Source organism: Notamacropus eugenii, chromosome 7 (genome assembly GCF_028372415.1).
Source record: "Notamacropus eugenii isolate mMacEug1 chromosome 7, mMacEug1.pri_v2, whole genome shotgun sequence".
In the NCBI taxonomy this organism is placed as follows: Eukaryota; Metazoa; Chordata; class Mammalia; order Diprotodontia; family Macropodidae; genus Notamacropus; species Notamacropus eugenii.
Genome location: NC_092878.1, coordinates 72,465,363 through 72,492,339, shown reverse-complemented (window position 1 = coordinate 72,492,339; position 26,977 = coordinate 72,465,363). Strand labels below are relative to the sequence as shown.

Sequence of the window (26,977 nt, the reverse complement as noted above, 5' to 3'; positions counted from 1 at the left end):
AACAAAAGTAAAACACTGGTGAGGAGGCAAAGAGGGAAAAGAGAGAGAGGACAAACAGGAGGAAGAGTAGGATGGAGGGAAATACACAATAATCATAACTGAGAATGTGAATGTGATGAACTCTCCCATAAAACAGAAGGAGACAGCAGAGTGGATTAAAAAAACCCAGAATCCTACAATATGTTGTTTGCAAGAAATACATTTGAAATAGAGACACACACATATAAAGTAAAGGTAAGGGGCTGGAAGAGAATCTATTATCCCTCAGCTAAAATTAATTATAAAAAAGCAGGGGTAGCCATCCTGATCTTAGACAAAGTAAATACAAAAATAGACCTAATTAAAAGAGATAAGGAAGGAAACTACATCTTGCTAAAAGGTACCATAGACAATGAAGCAATATCAGCATTAAACATATATGCACTAAATGGTAGAGCATCCAAATTCTTAAAAGAGAATCAAGTGAGTTGCAGAGTCAACAAAATTGTACTAGTGGGGGACCTTAACTTTCTCCTATCAGAATTTGAAAAATCCAACAAGAAAAATGAGAAACTAAGGAAATGAATAGAATATTAGGAAAGTTAGATATGACAGACCTTTGGAGAAAACTGAATGGGAGCAGTGAAGAATATACCATTTTTTCTCAGTGGTACCTATACCTACATGACATCTACAAAAAATTCAATATGAAATATGGCATGAAAACTTCAAAATCAAATTTAAAAGGCAAAAGTAGCAAACATATTCTTTTCAGATCAGAATACAATAAAAATCACATCCAACAAAGGACAGTGGAAATGTAGATTAAAAATTAACTGGAAACTAAATAATCTAATCCTAAAGAATAAGTGGATCAAAAACAAATCACAGAAATAACTATTGCATACCAAAATTTACAGGATGCACTCAAGGCTTATTCCCCTTATTTAGAGGAAAATTTAGTTCTCTAAATTACAGATATTCTTGTCCCCCCTCCCTGAAAATGTTCTCTTACTCCTAACTTCCCTATTTCTTTTGGGAATATCACTATTATTTGTCTTCCAGGACCATGACCTTAGAGTGATTGGTAATATTTCCCCTGACTCCCCATACCAATTAGTTGTCAAATATTTTATTTTTTAACCCCCCCCCCTTGTACCACACATCACTTCTTTTGTCTCATCTCACACTGCCCCCACCTTGATACCTCATTAACTTCCTCCTGAATTTTAACAACCTTTTTATTATTCTGCCACCCTCAAATTTCTCTCCTTTCCAATACATCCTCTACACAACTGCCAAGTTTATGTTCCTAGAAAACAGGTCTAACTTTGCCATAGACATGGTAAAGAAGTATGAATATTTATGTTTTGCCTCTAGGTGAAAAAATACAAACTGTGTTTGGCTTTTAAAGCCCTTCAAAATCTCTCTCCATACTACATGCCCAGGTTTATTGCACTTTACTCTCCTCCCTACTTTCTGTTGGGAGTATACAATATTCTATTACCTGTCTCCAATCTTTTGCACATTGCATGCATGAAATACATCTGCTCATCACCTCTGTCTCATGGAATATCTTGTACACTCTATGGTTCCTTTCAGTATCACTTCCTATAAAAAGGAATCTAATCTTGCCAGTTGCTAGCACTCTCCTCCAAGAACTTTATTTGTATCAACTTTGTATACATTTTTACTTAATGTTATCTCCCAATAAAACATAATATCCTTGAAGGCACAGACAGTGTTTGTTGTTGTTGTTTTGTTTTGGAGGGATTTATTTTGTTGTTTATTTTTGTTTGTCCTTGTCTTTTTATACCTGGTGCCTGGCGCATCATGTATTCTGAATAAATGGTTGTTGTTGGTGTCATTATTGAATGATAAAGCCTGTCTTTTGTAAGTGTGTCCCATGAGATAAGTTCCCCAGGATTCATTTAATCTTATACCTGCTTGGATGAGCAATAGCTCCTAGACCTAAATGCTTAAGAGCAATCACTCCATTCTTCCATTTCCACCTCCAGAAAAGCCACAAAGCTGTATTCAGACAAAACACAATTCCCTTACACATGCAACAGACTCGTTCTTGTTGCCATTTCTTATCATATTTCAAAGCAAAGGTGTTTAAAGACATTGTGTGTATTCGTCCTTCATTGCCAAAGAAGACCACGCCATCAAAGAAATGGTGACATGGCTTGTATTGGACTTTGTTTTGAGTGAGGGAAGGCTGTGCTGGTCACCAGCCTCACTTCTTCTCCAGTCATCTGAATCCAGTGACCAGATATTCATCAGGATGACTGGAGATGACCCAGGATGAGGCAATTGGGGTTAAGTGACTTGTCCAAGGTCACACAGCTAGTGAGTGTCAAGTGTCTGAGGTGAGATTTGAACTCAGGTCCTCCTGACTCCTGCACTGGTGCTGTATCCACTGCACCACCTCGCTGCCCTTACAGGTATTAATAAATCACAGAAAGTCACTCACTGCCCCTACGCCTTAATCTGAAGGAGAGAAAAAAAATGCTTATTCCATGGATACATTTCCTCTTTTCCAATTCATCACTCCACATTCAAGAATTTAGACATAAGTCATAGTAAATGGTCATGGCTTAATCAAGGCTCTAAGTAAAATAGAAACACAAATAGGCATCTAGGAAATAGGTCTTGGTTTGTTTTGCTCTGTTTTTTTTTTTCTTTTTATTCTTAGTAAAATACATAGCTCTATGGAAAAAAGATTTCAATTTATTCTTTATTATAGGAGAGTGATGGCTCCCTGGAAAGGGTACAGTAGAAAAAGTACATGATTTAACAACAAAAGATACCAATAAAATTTTAGTTTTTTAAATGAAATTAAAAAGAACAAGCTTTCAATTGCAAGCTGCAGTGATAAATATCCCATCCAGGAAAGACTGTGGGTCCTTTTCCATGATTTTCCCCCTTCCTTGGAGAGGTAATGAAAGAAAATATTAAAATAGAAAAATAAGGAAGCAGCTTCAACTTTATAAATTCCAGATAGGTAGGAGAAACAAAGATGACTTTCAAATAGTGTCAATTGTCTCCCTGACAATTGTCTCACTGACACCTCATAAGACTCTTAGTCTCTGGCCAGCTGATCAGTTACAGTCTACCAATGACTTTGCCTTAACTCCATCTATTCATATCTGTTTCATGATAAATCATCATTCTACTCCCCTTTCCACTCAGCAATGGAACCTGGCCCACATATCTGTACATGTTTTTCTGCATTGTCAGTATACCTCTTCAGAGACAAAGGGAAATGGAATGATTTTCAGCCTGTGGAAATATCCATGTTCCTTAACTGTTTCTCCTTTCATTGATATGACTTCAAGAAGAACAATTAAGATTTCTACTCTCAGAAAAGGAACTTCTCTGATATAAGAGAATCTAATTGTTCTTTCATCTTATAGTACAGTCATATATTACTCTAATAAGACCACTTTCCCTTTTGTTTTCTGGATAATGTATATAACCTTTACCATTTCCTGTGTCTTCCATGGGGAATTACATATTTTCCTCTATGTATTTTCTAGCAGATTTCCCAAAGTATGTATCTTGCTGGTTTCATAGCACTCTTTTGATTTATGTTTTTAACATAAAAGAGAAATGTCTGTGTAATATTGTTTTGTGGAAGAAATAGAAATTCTCATGGGCCCAAAGGATACCCATAAACTGCCTCCCCAGTCTTGGGGACTGAAGCGGAGACATGCAAAGTCCCTAATAACTTCCAAGAATCATGCTTTTGGGGCATATAGGATATATTGGGGTACATCACACCACAGAATAAAACAGAGACATTGACTCAGGATCTACCCACTAGACTAAGTCTCCTTTTGGGGTCATAGAATTCCCTGCCTAAAGCATCCTTGCCCATTCTATGTCAACCCACCTGCTTCCTGTGGATGAGAGGCAGAAAAGAAAGAGAAAATCAGACCCTTTAATAGGAAAAATTGTCGTTATGAATGTAAGCAACACTCAAGTAAATATTCATTGATTCAGGTCTTTTCAGTCCTGAAACACCTGTGTCATTCACAGAAAATACCTCTAAAGTGAATAGTAGGTCATTAACTGCATGCAATTTGAACTTGAGGCAAGAATCATTTTGCCAGTGCTCTACAATAAGTGTCTAAACATAATTACTTCCTTTGGTACTCACTGTAATAATATTAATCATGTGAATTCTCCTCATATTTTTCAGCTTTGTTTTCCATCAAAAGTGGACAGGTATTAGCCACCTCACTTTATTTAAAACTGTGCCTCAAACATACTCATGATCTTGAAGCTCCAAAAGTCCTTTCTCTACATACATCTGTAAAATGTAAAAATCTGTGTTATCTGTATACTTTAAAAAAAATGGAAATTGAGTGAAATGTACCATGGTTTTCAATTGCTTTCAATTACCATTAAACCTTTTGGAGAACGATTTGCATAATGTTTCATAAACATGTAGGCAGATTAACCTTTTTTAGTTAATTTATTCATTAGCAGTAAAAATTCCAAGCACCTCTTATGAGAAAATAATGTCTTGCTGTTAAATTACATGGAAACAAAGCAATTGGGACATATTTGCCTAAGTTCATACTGTGTCAGAGCACAGAAAAGTGGAGAGAGAGGAAAAAAAACTACTGGGTAGAAGAGTGTTGATTAAATTGCCAGTTTGTGAACAATTAGCAACATTACTAGAAGATTAGATGAAGTATTAATTAGAGGTGGGCCAAATGACTTCTGCATACATGAGATACCTTAAAACTCTGCAAAAAGTTAACACCAGTGAGTCACATGGCAGACACTTTTGCCTCTTACTCATAGAGCTTATCCATTTACAATGATACCCTCTGCCTGAGCTTGGAAGAATGCTGTATATTTCTTTTATTTCTATTAAACTAGGCTCTTGCCCATTACACATCAGGGACCACAGAAATGTTTCAAACACACAAATAATGAAATGTCTTAGATTCACTCCCAGTGGTCAGGAAGTCATGAACTGGAAGCTCAACTAACCACTTGATTATTCTGAAGAAATTCAACAGGTCAGTTGTAACTGTAGAAGCAATTACATGTGGGAGATGAGATGAGGGGTGAAAATGTTTCTGTTAACCCCATTTCTCTTTCCCAGTGGTTATAGACTTCTCTTGAAGACATACTTATGATGCAAGCATTTGATAGAACTTTTATTAGATTCTTGGTAGTAAGCTCATCTCTGGAGTGATCTAGCATGTACGCAACTGTATTGCTCTTTGAAGGAAGCTATACAACTTTAAACACTAAACACATGCACACACACATATATACACAGCACCTTTCTTTTGCCAAACCTCCCCAAGACATACCACTTCTGCATCTGCACCAGTATAACTAATTATCAATGAACATTTGTACCTAATTTGGGGTAAGGAAATCTTTTACTTGAAAGCTTTCTTCACCTTCTGCTTCTCTATTACATTTTTTCAGAGGTCCACTCTTCTTTCATATACTCCCTTGTGGCCTAGTTGGTTCTATTTGAGATTCAGTTCTTCCCTAGGCATTCTGGAGAAAAATCAAACAAAACAACATGATATTCCAAACCATATTGTATACTTCTTTTGAGACGTTTGCTATGTAGATTGAAGAAAAGCATGGAAAGACTTACATGAACTGATGCTGAGTGAAGTGAGAAGAACCAAGAGAACATCGTACACAATAACAACAACATTGTGAAATGATCAACTTTAATAGCCTTAGCTTTTCTAAGCAATGCAGTGATCTAATTACAAAAGATTCATGATGGAATCCAAATCCAGAGAATTAACTATGGAATCTGAATGCAGATTGAAGCATATGATTTTCTCTTTTTGGTTAGTTTTGTTTTCTTTCTTGTGGAACCTTTTGCACATTCCAGACTTCATGACCCCAAAATACCATGGGCAAATTGTAAGGTCAGTGAAAAAAACCTGTGGGACATGTGGAAGAGAGTAGAGTGGTTGGGATGGAGCCCCAGGACAGTAGAGGAGGTGGAGGAGCTGGTGGAGGAGGAGCACATGGAAGCAGCAGCAGGACACAGCCATCAGCAGCAGCAGTGACTGTTTCTGGAACTCTAAGTCCACAGATTGCCAAGGGATCAAGCAGCTAGCAGTACATCTCCCACTTCTACTGGAAACATGGAGCTACCTTGACAAAGAGCCCAAAAGTCAAGTAAATAGCAGGGAAGATGAGCAAAAATCTAAGAAAAGAACCAGACTACAAAATCTTACTTTGGTGACAGGGAAGACCAAAGTATACAAACAGAAGACAACCAAGTCAAAGTTGTTAAACCCAAAACCTCCAAGAAAAATATGACTTTGTCTCAAGCCATTAAAGAGCTCAAAAGGGATTTTGAAAAGCAAGTAAGAGAAATATAGAAAAAATTGGGAAGAGAAATGACAATGATGCAAGAAAATCATGAAAATCAAGTCAACTGCTAGCTAAAGGAGATCCAAAACAATGCTAAAGAAAACAATACTTTAAAAATAGACCAGCTGGGGGAGGGTAGAGAGAGGGCAGAGCCAAGTCCAGCCTTGGTCATGCAACAACAGCAGGAACAGGACCAGAGTAGGCCTCAGGGGTGATGTCCCTGGCAATGATTGCTGTTCCCAGATCCCTCAGCTCACAAACACCAAGGACAGGTTCAAAAGTCAGTGAGAGGGCTTTTTTACCTGAGTAAGAAGGGAACAGGGTCCTCCTCTAGTCTGGGATATAGGTAGCAGCAGTAGCAGCAGCTTCCATTTTTGGAGCCCTCCACCTGGGAGATCTGAACCACTGATTTGGTTCTCAGTTCTTAGTGGTCCTGGGGTAAGGAAGAGTGCTGGCATGGTGAAAATGGTGGAGGCTCTGGAAAGGGAATTCTACTTACAGATCCTGGGCAGAAAAGCTTTGGTAGCTCCCAGAACAGAAAGCAGGCCAGGAGAGGAGTAAACTCCTCTCCCCTAATTGTGCCACCTCAGAGGAACTGAAAACTTACATCTCCCCAGAGAATACCTTCCTCTTGACAAAGGACTCAGAAGTCAAGTAAGTGGTTAGGGCAATGGCAAAAGAGGGGGAAAAATAAGACTATAGAAGACTATAATATGGATGAATAGGTATTTCTTCCATCCTTTCAGATGAGGAAAAACAATGCATACCATTAGAGGAAGACATAAAATGTTTCTGCATCCAAAACCTCCAAAATAAATATGTAATGATCTCAGCTCATGGAAGAGTTCAAAAAGGATTTTGAAAATCAAGTAAGAGATGTAGAGGAAAAATTGGGAAGAGAAATGGGAGCAATGCAAGAAAATCATGAAAAGAAAGCCAACAGCTTGCTAAGGGAGACCAAAAAAAAATGCTGAAGAGAATGGCACCTTTAAAAATAGACTAACTCAAATGGCAAAAGAGAGTCAAAAACCCCAGGAGGAGAAGAATGCTTAAAAAAGCAGAATTAGCCAAATGGAAAAGGAGTCTAGAAAGCTCACTGAAAAAAATAGTTCTTTAATAATTAAAATGGAGAAACCAAGAAATTGCAAAACAAAACCAAAATAATGAAAAAATAGAAGACAATGTGAAATATCTCATTGGAAAAACTGACCTGGAAAATAGATCCGCGAGACATAATTTAAAAATGGGACTGGAGGCGGAACCAAGATGGCAGAGTAGAAAGATGCACATACACATAGCCCCAAACCCACAACCTATTGAACATCTGTAAAAAAGAACTCCCGGCGAATTCTGGAGCAGCAGAGGCCACAGAACAGTGGAGCGGAGGAGATTTCTGTTCCAGAGAGCCCTACAAACCTCTCGCGAAAGGTCCTTCCCGCTGTGGATGTGGAGCTGAGCCCAGCCCTGCGTTGGCCGCGCAGCACCAAGAGAAGCAGATCCAAGCGGGCTTCGGGGACAGAATCTCCAGTGGCCACGTGGGTCCCTCCACCCACAGGTGATGGGGGTCACTGAGAGGGTCTGTTTGGCGGGTCGAGAGGGGAGTGGGGTACGCCCATAACTCAGGCCCCCTCAGGAGGCAGCAGCAGAGGTGGGAGCAGACTGGGGCTCCCCAAGCAGGCAGGAGCCTGGATCCATTGTTGAAGGTCTCTCCATAAACCCCCTGAGGGAACTGAGCCCGTGAGGTGGCCCTGCCCCCACCCTGAGCACCTGACCTTAATCTCAGACTGAATAGCAGCCCTGCCCCCCCCCCCCCCCCCCCCCCCCCCCCGCCAAAAGCCCAGAGGCTGGGAAGCAACATTTGAATCTCAGACCCCAAGCGCTGGCTGGGAGGATCTGGAGGCTAAGCGGGTGTGAAGAGAATATTCAGAAGTCAAGTCACTGGCTGGGAAAATGCCCAGAAAAGGGAAAAGAAATAAGACTATAGAAGGTTACTTTCTTGGTGAACAGGCATTTCCTCCCTTCCTTTCTGATGAGGAAGAAGAATGCTTACCATCAGGGAAAGATACAGAAGTCAAGGCTTCTGTATCCCAGCCCACTCAATGGGCTCAGGCCATGGAAGAGCTCAAAAAGAATTATGAAAATCAAGTTAGAGAGGTGGAGGAAAAGCTGGGAAGAGAAATGAGAGACATGCAGGTAAAGAACGAACAACAGGTCAGCACCCTGCTAAAGGAGACCCAAAAAAATGCTGAAGAAAATAACACCTTGAAAAATAGGCTAACTCAATTGGCAAAAGAGGTTCAAAAAGCCAATGAGGAGAAGAATGCTTTCAAAAGCAGAATCAGCCAAATGGAAAAGGAGGTTCAAAAGCTCACTGAAGAAAATAGTTCTTTCAAAATTAGAATGGAACAGATGGAGGCTAATGACTTTATGAGAAACCAAGAAATCACAAAACAAAACCAAAAGAATGAAAAAAATGGAAGATAATGTGAAATATCTCATGGGAAAAAAACAACTGACCTTGAAAACAGATCCAGGAGAGACAATTTAAAAATTATGGGACTACCTGAAAGCCATGATCAAAAAAAGAGCCTAGACCTCATCTTTCATGAAATTATCAAGGAAAACTTCCCTGACATTCTAGAACCAGAGGGCAAAATAAACATTCAAGGAATCCACAGATCACCACCTGAAAGAGATCCAAAAAGAGAAACTCCTAGGAACATTGTGGCCAAATTCCAGAGTTCCCAGGACGAGGAGAAAATATTTCAAGCACCTAGAAAGAAACAATTCAAGTATGGTGAAAATACAATCAGCATAACACAAGATCTAGCAGCTTCTACATTAAGGGATTGAAGGGCGTGGAACAGGATATTCCAGAAGTCAAAGGAACTAGGACTAAAACCAAGAATCACCTACCCAGCAAAACTGAGTATAATACTTCAGGGGAAAAATTGGTCTTTCAAAGAAATAGAGGACTTTCAAGCATTCTTGATGAAAAGACCAGAGCTGAAAAGAAAATTTGACTTTCAAACACAAGAATGAAGGGAAGCATGAAAAGGCGAACAGCAAAGAGAAGTCATAAGAGACTTACTAAAGTTGAACTGTTTACATTCCTACATGGAAAGACAATATTTGTAACTTGAAACTTTTCAGTATCTGGGTACTGATACTGATACTGATACTGATACACACACACACACGCACACACACATAGAGAAAGAGTGCACAGAGTGAATTGAAGAGGATGGGATCATATCTTAAAAAAATGAAATCAAGCAGTAAGAGAGAAATATATTGGGAGGAGAAAGGGAGAAATGGAATGGGGCAAATTATCTCTCATAAAAGAGGCAAGCAAAAGACTTATTAGTGGAGGGATAAAGAGGGGAGGTGAGAGAAATACATGAAGTTTACTTTCATCACATTCCACCACAGGAAGGAATAAAATGCACACTCATTTTGGTATGAAAACCTATCTTGCAATACAGGATAATGGGGGATAAGGGGATAAGCAGGGTGGGGAAGATGATGGAAGGGAGGGCATGGGGAGGAGGGAGCAATTTGAGATCGACACTCATGGGGAGGGACAGGATCAAAAGAGAGAATAGAAGTAATGGGGGACAGGATAAGATGGAGGGAAATATAGTTAGTCTTATACAACACGACTATTATGGAAGTCATTTGCAAAACTACACAGATCTGGCCTATATTGAATTGCTTGCCTTCCAAAGGGAAGGGGTGGGGAGGGAGGGAGGCAAAGAAGTTGGAACTCAAAGTTTTAGGAACAACTGTCGAGTACTGTTCTTGCCACTAGGAAATAAGAAATATAGGTAAAGGGTATAAAAATTTATCTGGCCCTACAGGACAAAAGAGAAGATGGAGACAAGGGTAGAGAGGGATGATAGAAGAGAGAACAGATTGGTGATAGGGGCAATTAAAATGCTCGGTGTCTTGGGATGGGGGCAGGGGACAAGGGGGGAGAAAATTTGGAACCCAAAATTTTGTGAAAATGAATGTTAAAAGTGAAAGAAAGAAAGAAAGAAAGAAAGAGAAAGAAAGAAAGAAAGAAAGAAAGAAAGAAAGAAAGAAAGAAAGAAAGAAAGAAAGAAAGAAAGAAAGAAAGAAAGAAAGAAAGAAAGAAAGAAAGAAAGAAAGAAAGAAAGAAAGAAAGAAAAAGAAAGAAAGAAAGAACGAAAGATTATGGTACTGCATGATAGCCATGATCCAAAAAAGAGCCTAGACTTCATCTTTCATGAAATTATCAAAGAAAACTGCCCTGATATTCTAGAACTAGAGGGTAAAATAAATATTGAAAGAATCCACCAGTTACCTCCTGAAAGAGATTCAGAAAGGAAAACTCCTAGGAATATTGTAGCCAAATTCCAGAGTTCCCAGATCAAGAAGAAAATATTGGAGGCAGCCAGAAAGAAACAATTTGTCTATTGTGGAAATACTATCAAGATCAGCACAACTCCTGAATCACACTGTACAATTCTCCCATGTTATATATTGCAGATATAGACGTGTGCATATATACTTCTATTAGAACGAATGCAAATATAACCTCAATTCTATATTTGTACCCCAAGTAGTAACAGTAACTGATGCATAATAGGTAAGAAAACTTGGATTTGTGTCCTATAAGGAGTAGTTGAAGGAACTGGAAATTTTTCATTTGCAAAAAAGAAGACAAAGTGAATATGCTAGCTATCCTCAAGTATCTGAAGGACTGCAATGGCGGAGAATTAATATATTTATTTTGCTTAGCCTTAGTAGCAGAATTGTTAGCAGCTGGTGGAAATTTCAGAAAAGCAGATTTCAGCTCAGTCAAAACAAACTTTTAATATGAAATCTGTCAAAAAGTAAAATAGGATACCCTGATAGGCAGGAGACTTTTCTATGACTCAAGGTTTTGAAGTAGATTTGTCATGACTCCTATAAAATACTGTGAATCTATAGAATTTGCTGTCTCTTAATTATCTAAAGCATTCCGGGGTATGGTAGGTGATGGAGAAAAGGGTTGATGTGAGTTATGAGAGAACCCGCTTTTGTTCAAACATTTCTATTCTGTTTTATAGGAGAATATGACCAGATTAAAATAGGTAAAGTAGTTTATAAAATAATTCATTGAATCTAAAAAAGTACTTGATGGAGCAATTCTCATGAAATACTTCATTCAAAAATAAGTATTGCATTCATAGTAAGACATCACCAGCTTCTTTTAAGGATTCAAATTTAAAAGGGGGGAAACGAGATTGTTGGTTTGCCTTTCTCTCAGAGCAAAAGTTTGGGAGGGAGAGAATCTGTAGGATTGCACACCACTCAACATTAGAATAAATAAAATCAGAAGCATTTATTAAGCATCTACTGTATTCCACGGATCATGCTACACACTGAGGATACAAAAACCAAAACAGAACAAAGTAAAAAAAAAAAAAAAACATGTCAAAAACTCTCCTTTCCCCCAAGGAACTCACAATTTAATACACAAGTATATATGTATACACACGAACATACACACACACACACACTCACACACACCTATATATACACATACAGGATAAATTGGAGACAATAACAGAGAGAAGGTGCTAGCATGGGGGGGTGTGGAAGATGTTTCAGGAGACACTTCTTGTAGAAGGTAGGGTTTTATCTGGGATCCAAAGAAAACCAGACAAGTGAAGAAGCAGAATTGAGGAAGTTTAAGAATTCCAGTAATCAGAGACATCCAGTGAAACTGGATAATGTCAAAATAAGAATGTTTTGTTCCAGGAATAGCAAGGAGGCCAGTGTCGCAGAATCAAAGAAAACGTGGAGAAGAGTGATGACTGAAAAGAAAGGAAGAGGCCTTTTTTATATTTTGTCTTTCAGGTAATATTAGCTACTATATTTTACTAAAGGTGTAAGCAGTAAAGCATAAGGTGGGACATGATAAGACCTGCACTTTAGGAAAACAAGTTTAATTGTTGAGTGGGGGATGGACTAGAGTGAGGGGAAGCTATAGGCAGGGCAATCTAGTAATAAGCTATGGCAATAGTCCGAGCATGAAATTATGAGAGTCTTTACCAAAGTAGTAGCATGGTCAGAAAAGGAGTATAAAACATGTGAAGGTAAAATAAACTCTGGATTGTTGAATTCACTTGTTTGCTATTCTCCCCTGTCTGGTCTATTCCTTGATCTGCTTTTCTATTTTATACAATATTAAATTTTAACAAAAATGAATATTTTCCTTTGTTTATAAAACAATTTTTCACATTTAAAAAATAATTGCTTTTCAGATTCTCTTCCTTCCTACGTGCCTATACCTGACCCTAAGATGGCAAGACATTTATAACATGTAATTATGTAAAATATATTTCTGTATTAGCCATGTTCTGAAATGCAACACAGATCAATAAAACAAAAATAAAGAAAGTGAAAAATAGTATGTTTTGATCTGCATTAAAACTCCATCAGTTCCTTCTCTGAAGTAGGATTGTATTTTTCATCATGAGTCCTTGAGAATTGTCTTAGATCATGTATTACTGAGAAGAGCTAAATTTTTCACTGTCAGTCATTGCACAATATTGCAGTTATTGTGTACAATATTCCCTTTGTTTTAGTCACTTTACTTTGCATTGGTTCATGAAAGTCTTTCCAAGGTTTTTTTTTTGGTTTTTTTTTTCTGAAATCACCCTACTTCTCATTTCTTATAGCACGATAGTATTCCATCACAATCATATACCACAGTTTGTTTAGTCATTCCCCAATTGATAGACATCCCCTCAATTTCCAATTCTTTGCCACCACAAAAAAACTTTTCCTATAGATATTTTTGTATCTGCAGGTTATTTTTTCCCTATTTTATTATCTCTTTGAATACAGAACTTATAATCTATTGCTGGATCAAAGAGTATGCATGGATTGATTGCCTTGTGGACATAGTTCCAAGTTCTTCTCCAAAATGGTTGGATCAATTCACAATTCTACCAGTAGTGCATTAGCATTCCAATTTTCCCACATTGCCCCCCAAATTTTTCATTTTCCTTGTTGGTATTAGGCAATATGATATATATATAAGGTGGTACTTCAAAGATTGTTTTGTAATTTGCACTTCTCTAATTAGAATAGTGATTCAAAGCATTTTTTCAACATAACTATAGATACCTTTGATTACTATGTCTGAAAATTGTTTTCTAGTTTTCTGTTTTCTTTGTATTTTGATTTCCTTGATTTTGTTAGTGCAAAACTTTTTTAAATTTTAAATAATCAAGATTATTTTACATTTTATGATACTCTATATTTTCTTTGGTCCTAAATTCTTCTGTAATCCATAGATCTGAAAGATAAACTACTCTATTTTTGCTTTTGCTTTCTCTAAGATCATGATTGCTACTTATGCTTTTTTGTTTTTACTTCAGCTGAAGGATAATAGATTCTACTGCAGCACCTCTCTCTCTCTCTCTCTCTCTCTCTCTCTCTCTCTCTCTCTCTCTCTCTCTCTCTCTCTCTCTTTCTGTGTGTGTGTATGTGTCTTTCTCTCTTTTTCTCTCTTCTTTCAATGTGTCCCTCTTTACAAGGGCTTTGCTTCTGATCACCACCTTCCTAAATTTTGCATCCGTTTCATTAGTGCTCTCCTCCTTAGCCTCCTCCCTTCTGTTTTCCTATAGGGAATTGAAATTTCAACTCTTATCCACTATTCCCTACATGTCCCCCTCTTGTGTGCCTTTTTTAATGTGAGATGATTTACCCCTTTCTATCTTTCCTTTGTCCTTTCTTTCAGTGCATCTCTCTTTCTCACCCCTTGATTTTTTTATATCATACCATCAGTAATGGTAATTTAAAATGGAGAGATCTGTCTTATTCATTAATAGGCTTATGTCACTTGCCTCAGTCACATGAGTCTGAGTCACATGGAGCATGAGGTGGGAGAAGCTTGCTGAATGGGTAAAACAGGAAGGGTGGAGCAAGAAGAGGCAGAACTAGAGGAGAGCTGAGAGGAAGTTAGTCTTGAGAGCAGTCAGAACTGAAGGATCCATGCAAGTTCACAGCTGGCTGTGAGTGTAAGAAGGGCATTTAATTTAAGGAAAGCTTGTTTGTGATTTATTATTTGCTGGTGTTGTCCACTACATTGTTATTGTGTATAGATTTTGTTGATGCAATGGATTTGGCTTTCTAGTGTCTGAATAAATGTTTTGGTTCTGCCTTCCATGTGGAGAGTCTGTGGTATTTTATGTTTCAGAATTGTGCTGGGATATTCATGACCGTGGTGGGCGCTGTGAATATCACATTGGCACTACACCATCAAAAACCAATTTATACTCACACCCTCTTTCTTTGTATTCTCCTTCTAACTACCCTGGTAGTGATTACAGGTCTTAAGTGTTCCAAATATCATCTTCCCATGTAGAAAAATAAACAGTTTAACCTTATTGAATCCCTTTTATGTATCTATTCAGTCCTGTATTTGAAAATCAAATTTTCTGTTCAGCTCTGATCTTTTCATCAGGAATTCTTGAAAGCCTTGAAAATATTTTTCTTCTGCCCTGTAAAGGATTATATTCAGCTTTACTGGATAGGGGATTCTTTCTTGTAATCTTCTGTTTCCAAAATATAATATTCCACACCCTCTGATCCATTAATATAGAAGCTGCTAAATCCTGTGTGACCGTGATTGTGGTTACATAGTATTTGAGTTGTTTCTTTCTGTCTGCTTGCAGTATTTTCTCCTTGAACTGGAATTTCTGAAATTTGGCTATCTATTCCTGGGGTTTTTAATTTTTTGATTTCTTTCAGGAATTGATTGGTGGATTCTTTCAATTTCTGTTTTACACTTTTATTCTAGGATATGAGGAAAATTTTCCTGATAATTCCTTGAAATACTCTGGCTGTGCTCCTTTTTATCATGACTTTCAATTATTCCAATAATTCTTATATCACATTCTCTTTTATCTCTTTTCCAGCTCACTGCTTTTGCAATGATATATTTCACATTTTCTTCTATTCTTTCGTTATTTTAATTGTTCAATTATTTCCTGATATCTCATGGAGTCATTAGCTTGCCTAATTTTCATTTTTAAGGAATTATTTTCTTCAGTGAGCTTTTGCACCTTCTTTTCAATTTGATCAATTCTACTTTTTAGTAGTTCCTTTATTAAGTAAATTTTTGATCAATTCTACTTTTTAGGTAGTGTTTTCTTCTGTGAATTTTATACTTTTTTTTTTTCATTTTCATGCTTTCTTCAACAACCGGTTGACTTTTTTCATGAATTTCTTGCACTTGAGTCTCTCTAGTTTTTTCTCCAATTTTTCTTCTACCTCACTTATTTGATTTTTAAAATCCCATCTGAACTACTCCAAGATTTCTTTTGGGATCTCACACCATTTCACATTTTTCTTTGAGGCTTCGCATGTACTCATTATGACATTGTTGCTTTCTGAATTTGTGTTTTGGGTTTCGCTATCACCAAGGTAACTTTCTATGGTTATATTTTGTTGTTATTTTTGTTTGCTCATTTATTCTAGCCTCTTTCTTGAATTTTAACTTTATGTTAAAGTTGGGTTCCACTCCTGAGATTGTTCCAATTTTCAGATATTTCATGGCACTCTTTTCAGAGCTAATTCTGGTGACCTGTATGTTTTCCTTTTTTTTGAAGTGCCATGATCCTAGAAGAGGGTCACTTCTGCCCTGGCATTTGTACTAGTTTGTAAATAACCAAAATCACTCTTTTCTGCCCTGAACTTTTGACCAGGAGCTTCATTCCTCTGTGGCTTCATGCTCTAATATGCTAGTGGTTCTCTTCTCCCTGGGACTGTGAATCAGGTCTGTTACTGCACATAGTGACAGAAAAGTTTCCTCTATAAACTCCTTCTGTCCAGTTGTCCAATCGCTTTTACCATCTATGGTTTAAGAGCTCAGTAAGTTGCTGCTCTGGACTCAGTTGCTCTCAGGCTTCCACTGCCACTTCTACACTTCCAGGTTAGTGGGGTCTATTGTTGGTTTGTGTCTGGATTATGGGCCTCACTTCTTACTTGCTGAAATACAGCCTGCTTCTGGGTTTCTCAGACTACCTATGCTGGATTGCATTGCACTCTCACTTCAATGAATCAAACATTTCTGTTGACTTTCTAATTTGTCTTGGGATGGAAAATTGTTTCACTCCATCATTTTGTTGACTCCATGCTCCAGAATTCATTTCAAGAATCTGAAGGAGATGCGGGAAAGTTTGGGGGAGCTCTTGCCTTACTCTGCCACTTTGGCTCTGGAAGTCATTACTAGATTGTTTTTAGTCATTATTATTTTACAACATAGTTGGAAGTTTGTAAGTACCTCTTTTTTCATTTCTCTTGATATTCTAGATCTTTCATTTTTCCAAGTGTACTTTATTTTAATTCTTTAATTAAGTTCTATAAACTATTCTTTTGATAAGTAATTGGCACATCATTAAGCTTGCATATCAACATTGGTAGTACTGTTATTTTTATTACATTGGCACTGCCCCATCATAGTACTGAAAGTTCCTCTAGCTATTTAAGTTGCTTTTTATTTTTTTTTATTAGAAATAGGAGTGGGATCCTCCATTCAGTGATGAATGTTGTCAGGTATGATCCTACTTTTCACATTCCAGTGACGTTGACTCCTGTAGATCATTATGCAAACTCCATTTCTATTTACAATGAACTAATTTCTTATTCTATATACTTCAGCTCTCCCACTCCTACATTTTGACAACATACCAATCGTTTCTTTCACTGTGCCATCGAGAGTGCATGCTCCTTAGGTAACAAACTTCCCTTCATCTTAAAACTTTTCCTTTTCCAATCCTTCCATCTTCTGACTGTTACTGAAACCTGGTTTACTCTTGATTACACAGCCTCCATGGAAACTCTTTACACTACTGGCTGTACCTACACATTCTTTTTTGGCTCACTGCTTGAAGCAGGGGAGTTAGTGTACTCCTTGCTCCTCATTGCCACTTCCAAATTTTTCCCCTACCTCTATCACTTAGCAATTTCTATCCCTTTGAGCTTTCTCCTAATCTGCCACCCAATTTCAGTCATGTTAACTATTTTCCTCCCTCCTCAGATTTCTCTGCTTCCTTTATCAATGAGTTTGGTACCTGAAATTTTTCACGTTTTTTATCCCCCCCCCAACTTTTGCTTTCATACTGGGAGACTTTAATATACATACTAGAGATCTTAAATACTCTAACTAGTCAGGCCCTCAACCTACTCACTTCTCATGATTTACTCCTCCACTTCACCCAAGCCTTAAGTGAAGATGTTTATATCCTTGATCTTGTCATCAATCACAAATGTACCACCTCTATTTGAGAATTTTTAAATCCCTTTTATCTCATCATAATTTATTGGTTTTTCAATTCTTCTTCAGACTTCCTTTAAGTAAATCTTGTTCTTTGTCTGCCCCATAATTTCCAATACCTTCACCCTTTGACTCCCCCCACCCACCCCAGACCAAAGCCCCTTCACTAGCAAATCTCTTCTCTTTTCTCTGTCCTGACCCTTTGATGAACCAATTCAAATCTATACTGTCCTCCTTTCCAGAGTCCCTCCTCCCGAAATTATTTCAAATTTCACTCAGCTAAGCCTCAGCCTTGGTTAACTTCTACTACTTGCTACCTTAGTTCCTTCACATATGCTATTGAATAAAGATGGAGAAAAGCACACAAAAATTCTCCAGTGGGTGCATCACAAATTTATGTTGTGCTATTTCAACTCAGTTCTCACAGTTTAGAGGTAATCCTAGTATACTTTCCTGGTCAACTCCCTATCCCATTTTCCATAGCAGTTGTCCCAATTTTTTTAAATTTCTCCTCCAGCCTTCCATGGTTGAAGTCGTTTAGCAGAGAACCTTGCTTCATATTTTATAGATCAGAAATTAAGATGATTTTTGGTGAGATAATATTAATTTAAATGGGAAGATATTTCCCATCCATTAATAGGTTCATGTGACCTGCTTGGATCACATGGCCTGCATCACATTAGTCTGAGTCACATGGAGTCTGTGGTGGGAAGAATTTACTGAAGAGTAGAACAAGAAGAGGAGGAGCTAGAACAGAGCTGAGAATAAATTGGTTAGTCTAGTAAGAGGTAGGAAGGATGCAGGCAAGCAGATAGATGTCTAGTGTGAGTGAAAGAGCTTTGTGATTTTGTTTAAGGGGGCTTGCTTGTGATTTGTTTAATGGATCTGGTTTGTGGGAAGCCTAAAGGGGGAAAACTTGGGGATGGTGCTGTCTTCTGTATTGTTATTGTGTATAGATTTTTGTTACTGTTATGGATTTGACTTACTGTTGTCTGATTAAATGTTTTGGTTCTGCCTTCCATGTGGAGAGTCTGTTGTATCTCATGATTCAAAATTGTGTCGGGGTATTCATGACCACTGTAGGCAGTATGAATATCACATTGGTGCTACAGATGCATATTTTCCCTTCTTCCTCATCTATCAGTCATACGCATGACTTCTGCAACTATCTCCTCTTTCACCAATCTCATATGATGAGGTGACTTTGCTCTTTATCAAGGATAACCCTCCTACTTGTTCAAGTTACTCTACTTCATTTTGTCTTTTCCAAAAGATTGCCTCTTCTGTCATCTCTACTCTGTTAATTAATTTCAATCTTTCCCTTTATGTTGACTCATTCTTTACTTTCTGCAATCATACCCATTTCTCCTTCAACCTGAAAAAAACAATACTCTCAATTCTTGCATGTTTACTATCATTTTATAGATCTTCTGCTCTGTAGCTAAACTCCCCAAAAAGGCCACATACAATAAATTTCTCCACTTTCTCTCCTTACACTCTCTTTTTAAACCTTTACAGCTGGATTCTAATCTTATCATTCCACTAAAAACTACTCCTTCCAAAGCCACTGAAGTGGTTTTTTGTTGTTGTTGTTGTTGTTTTTTTTGTAATTTGGCAAATCCAATGGCCTTTTCTCCACCCTTATTCTCCTTGACCTTGCTGCAGCCTTTGATATTATCAAACACGTTCTCCTCTTCTCTCTCGGTTTTTAAGACATTCATTGTTTCCTGGTTCTTATTTTTCTTTATCAGACTATTCCTCTTCCTCCTTTGACACATCATCTTCCATATCATATCCTCTAATCATAGAAGTCCCCCAGGGTTCTGTCCTGAGCCTTCTTATTTCTCACTCCACACCATTTTATTTGGTGATCTCATCAGCTCTCATGGATTTAGTTGTTTTCTCTATACTGATGATTCTCAACTCTATGCATCCCGCCCAAAACTCATAGCTGATTTCCAATCTGACATCTCAAACTGCTTTTCAGACATCTTGAACAAGATGCTTAGTTCTTAAGCATTAAGACTTAAGCACTAATATTAATTATTACTATTAATATTAATATTCCCTAAAGAGAACCCATCATCTTCCCTCCCAACTTTCCTCCACTTAGTCTATCACTCTAAAGGGCAACAATCTCCTCGCAGTCTCTCAGACTTGCAACCTGTGAATCATCCTGGAACCCTATTCCAAGTGCTGAAAAAATTCAAAAGATAGCAACTTCGTATTGAGCTTTGAGGGTTTATTTTTTAATCTGAAACTTTGTTGAAACAATTGCCTTAATTAGAAACTTTGCTGATTCCCAAATGTGTCCATAGTCTACCACATCTTCTGCTGCATTTTCCATTACTTCCTAGGCCTAGGTTTTAGGTGCTAAAGGCAGGCTCTATGCATTTTGTGGACTCTTGGAAAGTTGGGTTTTTTTTTTTTTGTTTTTTTTGTTTTTTTAATAACCACTAAACATTTGTAACTGAATCTTAAAATATTTACTAATATAAGGAAGTAAATAGTCTTCAGACTTATATATGGATTAAGAAGAAGGAATGAAAATACATTTACTGAGCATATATAATATACTAGACACTGGATTAAGCACTGGGGAGAAAAATGAAATTTAAAAAGATAGATATATAATCCTTCAAGAATAGGGAAAGAAAGCATGTATACAAGATGTCAGGGAAGAGTTTTTTTTTTTTTTTCAGCTGTTGATTTGATTACGTTTTTCACAGCCAGATTTGGAAGAGGATAGATAAATGAATCTTTGCAGTAGCAAGGCATGAAGATAGTCAAAGAAAGAAGAAGAGAAGAAAGGAAGGAAGAAAAGAAACCTTAAATTATATTTCAAGGACAGTCTTGCAAATAGAAGTATTTTACTAGTCGTATGGGCTTGAAATCTCAAAATCACTATTTATAATTTCCTCTCCCTCACTCACAGCCACATTCAATTATTTTGCCAAGCACAGTTGATCCTGCCTCCAAAAATATGTCTTGTATCCATGCCCTTCCTTCTATTCTTATGGGTTTTGTGGTGAGCTCCCGTTTGTTCAATCCATGCTTTGCCTTCACACTGCTACCAGATTCATCTTCCTACTACACCAGTCTAATCACATAACTCCTGCTCAAAAGCCTTCAATGGCTTTATGTTGCTATTGACGTATTGATTAAAATCCATTCCCTTAGTCTAGGTTACCAAACTCACTAGAATTGTTTTCAACTAATTTTTCCAGTTACGTAGAATATTAATCTATTTCACGTACTCTACATTTCAAGTCAAGTAGACTTTTTACCGTGTCCCAAATACATTCACTATCCTCTTGACACTGGGAAGCTTTTCTCACACTTTTTATCTCATTACTGGAATGCCCTAATCTACCATCTCAGCCTACTCTCATACTATCTGTGTTTCAAAGTACAATTCAAGTGTTACTTTCTCTGAATTCCCCATGCCCCCAAAGCACAAAGTATTCCTTTTACTTCATATGATTTATTACACTTTATCTTGATCTTCTGAACTTACCACATTCAATTTATGTTATATTTATCAATGAGTATGTATTATTGTCTGGACTAAATTAATTTTTTTGAGGAAAGAGACTTTGTCAAATAATCAGTGAGTACACAAAGAGCTCAACCTACTGAATTAAAAATAAATACTTTTGCTCTCAACAAAAATAAGGAGACTTAGAGGGAAAGCTAATGAGATCAGTTTTAGACATGGTGAGTTTGAGATAACTCTGGGATATACAATTGGAGACAAAGGCCTGGGTCTCAGGAGAGAGAAGTCTGAATATGCAGATTTAAGAATCTTGTGCATAGAGCTAAGAGTTGAATCCATGGGGTCTGATAACAGTAAAGAGTATTTAGGGAGAGAAGGGTAGAATTAAGAAAAAAACTCTTGGGTATGTCCAATCATAGGGAGCACAAATATAAGGACTGATGATCCAGCAAAGGAAACAAAAGAGGGCAAATTAAGCAAATAGGAAGAGAAGTATAAGGGCACTTTTAAAAAATTGGAAAAGAGGGTCTACTCAATAGTGCTAGACACTCCAGCGAACTCAAGTGGGGTGAAGGTAGAGAAAGTGCCAATGAATTTAGCAGTAAAGAGATGCTATTGGGTTTGTTTTGTTTTTTTGCTGACCCTGGAGAGCACATTTTCATTCAAGTTACAAGAAAAGAAGCCAGATTTCAAAGGGATAAGATGTGAAAAGTAGATGAAAAAGTGTAGGCAACAAATATAGGGTAAGAGTTTTTATGGGGAAAGGAGGGAAAATATATATTGAGAGTGTAGTGGGATATATTGTTGGATTATTTTTTAAAGATGAAAGATCTAGAGAGGGCAGAACCAAGATTGTAGAGTAAAAGCAGGGACCTGTCTGAGATCTCCATCCAAACTCATCAAAATACCTGTAAAACTGATTCTGAACAAACTTTGGAACAACAGAAACCACAACATGACAGAGTGAAACAGATTTTTCAGCCCAAGACAATCTGGAATGTCAACAGTAGTAGTCTATTGCTCTAGGAGTGGAGCAGATTACAGCCCAGTTTGGGCCAGATGCACACAAACAGGACTGGAGGAGGCCTTAGGGCACTGAATCACTGCACCATGGTTTTCAGACTTCTCAACCCACAATCATAAAGACATCTTCAAAGGGCAGTGGGCAAGGTCTCTCACCTAGGTGAGAGAGGGAGGTTGTCTGGCTCCAGACCCATGGTGGTGGCAGTCATTGCTGCAGCAGTGATTGCTTCTGGAGCTCTCTGCCTGCAGAAGGTGGGGGAATCTAGTGGCTGATCTAGGTCACAGGCTGGGCAGAGGTGGTGGCAACTGTGGAAAAGGAATCTTACTCTCAGACCTAGGGCAGAAAAGAGTGCTTGTGGTTGCTAACAGACCAGAGAGGAAGTCAGGAAAAAAGTAAACAATTCTCCTTTGATTACTTCATTTTGGAGTAGCTGAGAATTTACAGGTCCCTGGAGATATCTCTGAAAGTACTTGCACAAAGCCCTTGAAACTTGGGGCACTTCACCCTCCAATTAACAAGGTGTTCAGAGGTCAATTAATTGGCTGTGACCAAAAGGGGGGCATAGAAGACTATAGAAGACTATTTTGTCGATGAAAAGGTATTATCTGACTATGAGAATGATCAAAGCATATAAGCAGAGGAAGACATCAAGACATTCTACATCCAAAGCCTCCAAGAAAAATGTAAAATTTTCTCAGGCCATGGAAGAGCTTAAAAACATTTTGAAAAACAAGTAAGAGAAGTAGAGGAAAAAATGGAAGAGAAATAAGAGTGATGCAAGAAAATCATGAAAAACAAGTCAATAGTTTGCTAAAGGAGACCTTCAAAAATGCTGAAGAAAATAACACTTTAAAAAAAAGACTAATTCAAATGGCAAAAGACAACCAAAAAGTCAATGAGAAGAATGCCTTAAAAAAGCACAGTTGGTCAAATGGAAAAGGAGGTCCAAAAGCTCATTGAAGAAAATGATTCCTTCAAAATCAGAATGGAACAGATGGAAGATAATGAGTTTATGAGAAATCAATAAATTATAAAACAAACAAATTTTAAAAATAGAAAAGCATGTGAAATATGTCATTGGGGAAGATGGCAGAGTAGACAGACAGACACACACACACAGAGGGCCTCCCCAAACAGCCCATAAAATACCTGTAGAGAGGAACTCTAAACAAATTTTGGAGGAGCAGAAGTGGAGGACAACAGAGTGGAGGAGATTTCCAGCCCAGGGTGACCTGAAAGGCCCACAAAAATATCAGATGCACCAGAGGCAGAGCAGAGGCCAACCCAGCCTTGGTCTGGCAGAGCACAGCTCCCGAACAGCCCTCAGGAGCAGAATCTCCAGTCACAGAATCCCCAGTCCCAGCAGCAGCAGATTTGAAGATCCCTGAACCCACAGGCGCCAAAGGTCAGTGATGGGTTTTTTCAGCTGACCAAAAAGGGAGAAGGGCCTTCCATAGCTCTGGAGTTAGGCAGCGGCCCACAGAGGCCACATCAGGCAGGTAGCAGCAGTTCTCAGCCCCTAAATCAGCCTGCATACATTGTTGGAGTGTAAAAACCCCTGGGAGCATTGAGGAGCTGAGTCTTGCCTCTGCCATGTGTGGAGGCCCTGGTCTTTGTCTTACACTGAATGGCAGCCCTGCCCATTCAGCTTATCTGAAAATCAGCCCCCAGTGATGACTTGGTGGAACTGGAGGTCAGGTGGTTGTGGAGAGGTAACTGCTAAGATTCTGGGCACAAAAATTCCTCTCTGCATCTAGAACAGTACACGCGTGATAGTGCCACTTTGGAGGAACTGAGATCTCACAGATTCCCAGAGTATACCCTACTCTTGACAAAGGACCCAAAAGTCAAGTAACTGGTTGGAAATAATGCCCCAAAAAGGGAAAAAAATAAGACCATAGAAGGTTACTTTCTTGGTGAACAGATGTCTTCTCCTATCCTTTCTGATGAGGAAGAATGCTTAACATCAGGGAAAGACATAAAAGTCAAGGCTTCTATATCGAAACATCCAAAATAAATATTCATTGGGCTCAGCCCATGGAAAAGCTTACTTGACTTTGAAAATCAAGTAAGAGAGGTGAAGGAAAAACTGGGAAGAGAAAAGAGAGAGATGCAAGAAAAGCATGAAAAGCAGATCAACACTTTGCTAAAGGAGACCCAAAAAAATGCTGGAGGAAATAACACCTTTAAAAATAGGCTAACTCAATTGGCAAAAGAGGTTCAAAAAGCCAATGAGGAGAAGAATGCTTTAAAAAACAAAATTAGCCAAATGGAAAAGAAGGTCCAAAAGCTCACTGAAGAAAATAGTTCTTTCAAAATTAGAATGGAACAGAAGGAGGCTCATGACGTTATGAGAAACCAAGAAATCACAAAACAAAACCAAAAGAATCAAAGAATAGAAGAGAATGTGAAATACCTCACTGGAAAAACAACTGACCTGGAAAATAGATCCAGGAGAAACAATTTAAAAATTATGGGACTATCTGAAAGCCATGATCCAAAAAAGAGCCAAGACACCATCTTTCATGAAATATCAAGGAAAACTGCCCTGATATTCTAGAACCAGGGGAAAAATAAATATCGAAAGAATCCACCGATCACCTCCTGAAAGAAATCCAAAAAGAGAAACTCCTAGGAACAGAGTTCCCTGATCAAGGAGAAAATATTACAAGCAGCTCAAAAGAAACAATTCAAGTATAGTGAAAATACAATCAGGATAACAAAAAAATCTAGCAGCTTCTACATTAAGGGATAGAAGGGCATGGAATATGACATTCCACAAGTCAAAGGAACTAGGATTAAAACCAAGAATCACCTACCCAGCAAAACTGAGTATAACACTTCGGGGGAAAAATTGGTCTTTCAATGAAATGGAGGACTTTCAAGCATTCTTGATGAAAAGACCAGAGCTGAACAGAAAATCTGACTTTCAAACACAAGAATGAAGAGAAGCATGAAAAGTTGAACAGCAAAGAGAAATCATAAGGGACTTACTAAACTTGAACTATTTACATTCCTATAGGGAAAGACAATATTTGTAACTCTTGAAACTTTTTTCAGTATCTGGGTAGTCAGTAGGATTGCACACACACACACACACACACACACACACAGATAGAGAAAGCACAGAGTGAATTGAATACGATGGGATCTTATCTTAAAATAATGAAATTAAGCAGTGAGAGAGAAATATATTGGGAGGAGAAAGGGAGAAATGGAATGGGGCAAGTTATCTCTCATAAAAGAGGTAAGTAAAAGACTTTTCAGTGGAGGGAAAAATAGGGGAGGTGAGAGAAAAAAACATGAAGCTTACTCTCATCACATTCGACTAAAGGAAGGAATAAAATGCATACTCATATTGGTATGAAAACCTATCTTACAATAGAGGATAGTGGGGGAGAAGGCGATAAGCAGGGTGGGGGGGATAATGGAAAGGAGGGCAGTGGGAGGAGGGAGCATGCTTGAGGAGGGATAGGATCAAAAGAGAGAATAGAAGAAACGGGGGGAAGGATAGGATGGAGGGAAATAGTCTTACACAACACGACTATTATGGAAGTCATTTGAAAAACTACACAGATATGGCCTATATTGAATTCTTTGCCTTCCCAAAGGGAATGGGTGGGGAGGGAGGGATGAAGAGAAGCTGGAACTCAAAGTTTTAAGAACAACTGTTGAGTATTGTTCTTGCAACGAGGACATAATAAATACATGTAATGGGTTATAGAAATTTATCTTGCCCTTCAGGACAAAAGAGAAGATGGGGATAAGGGAAAGGAGGGATGTTAGAAGGAGGACAGATAGGTGATATGGGGTAATTATAATGCTCAGCGTTTTGGGGTGGGGTGAGGGAAGAAATGGGGAGAAAATTTGGAACCCAAAATTTTGTGGAAACGAATGTTGAAAACTTAAATAAATTTTTATAAATAAATAAATTTTAAAAAAAGAATAGGAGGAAACAACACATAAAGGGGATCTATTAAAGGGGGAGCAGGAAAGAAAGGTGCCCACCCAAGGGGAAGAAGGGGGAAAAGAACTTCAGAGAGTTAAGTTGTTAATGTAGTGGAATATGACTGGGATCATAGAATGTGAGTGTTGTGAGAATCTTTGAGATGATCAGGTCCCATGGTCTTGTTTGTTGTCATATCTGCAGTTCTCAGCAGACTAAAAGGATGGGGTGAGTTAAATAAGGTGAAAGACAAGAGAGGGAATGGGGACTAACCATGTAATTTCATTAATGTAGGTTAAACCTGGATGAAGAAGTTCCATTTTCCAATATAAGTTGCCAGTTTATAGCCTTAGAGCAGGGGATCTTAATGTGGGCTCCATGGGTAGATTCCAGGGAAGAGGTTCTTTAAATTTGGGTAGGGAAAAAGTACATCTTTATTTTCACTAATATCTAGCTGAAATGTAGCATTTCCTTCTATTATGATTTAAAATAAAATAATATTATAAAAAAAGAAAAAAAAAGAAATATCTCATTGGAAATATCACTGACCTGGAAAACAGATTCAGAAGAGATAACTTAAAAATCATTAGCCTACCTGACAACCATGATCAAAAAAGAGCTTAAACATCATCTTTCAAGAAATTATCAAGGGAAACTGCCATGATATTCTAGAACCAGAGGATGAAATAAAAATGGAAAGAATCCACTGATCACCTTCTGAAAGAGATCCCAAAAGGAAAACTCTTAGGATTATTGTATGCAAATTCCAGAGGTCCGAGGTAAGGGAGAAAATATTACAAGCAGCCAGGAAGAAACAATTCAAATACTGTGAAAATAGAATCAGGATAATACAGG

The 26,977-nt window shown here is 37.9% G+C and overlaps 1 long non-coding RNA gene across 1 annotated transcript in view; it reads right to left on the bottom strand.

Annotated features, from left to right (window-relative positions):
- Positions 1-5,198: 5,198 nt before the first annotated feature.
- LOC140514388 (uncharacterized) overlaps positions 5,199-26,977 on the bottom strand; it is a 45,455-nt gene continuing 23,676 nt past the window's right edge. Inside the window, exon 3 of the long non-coding RNA XR_011970586.1 lies at positions 5,199-5,514. This is a non-coding gene — a long non-coding RNA (uncharacterized lncRNA). The remainder of the gene's footprint in view (positions 5,515-26,977) is intronic.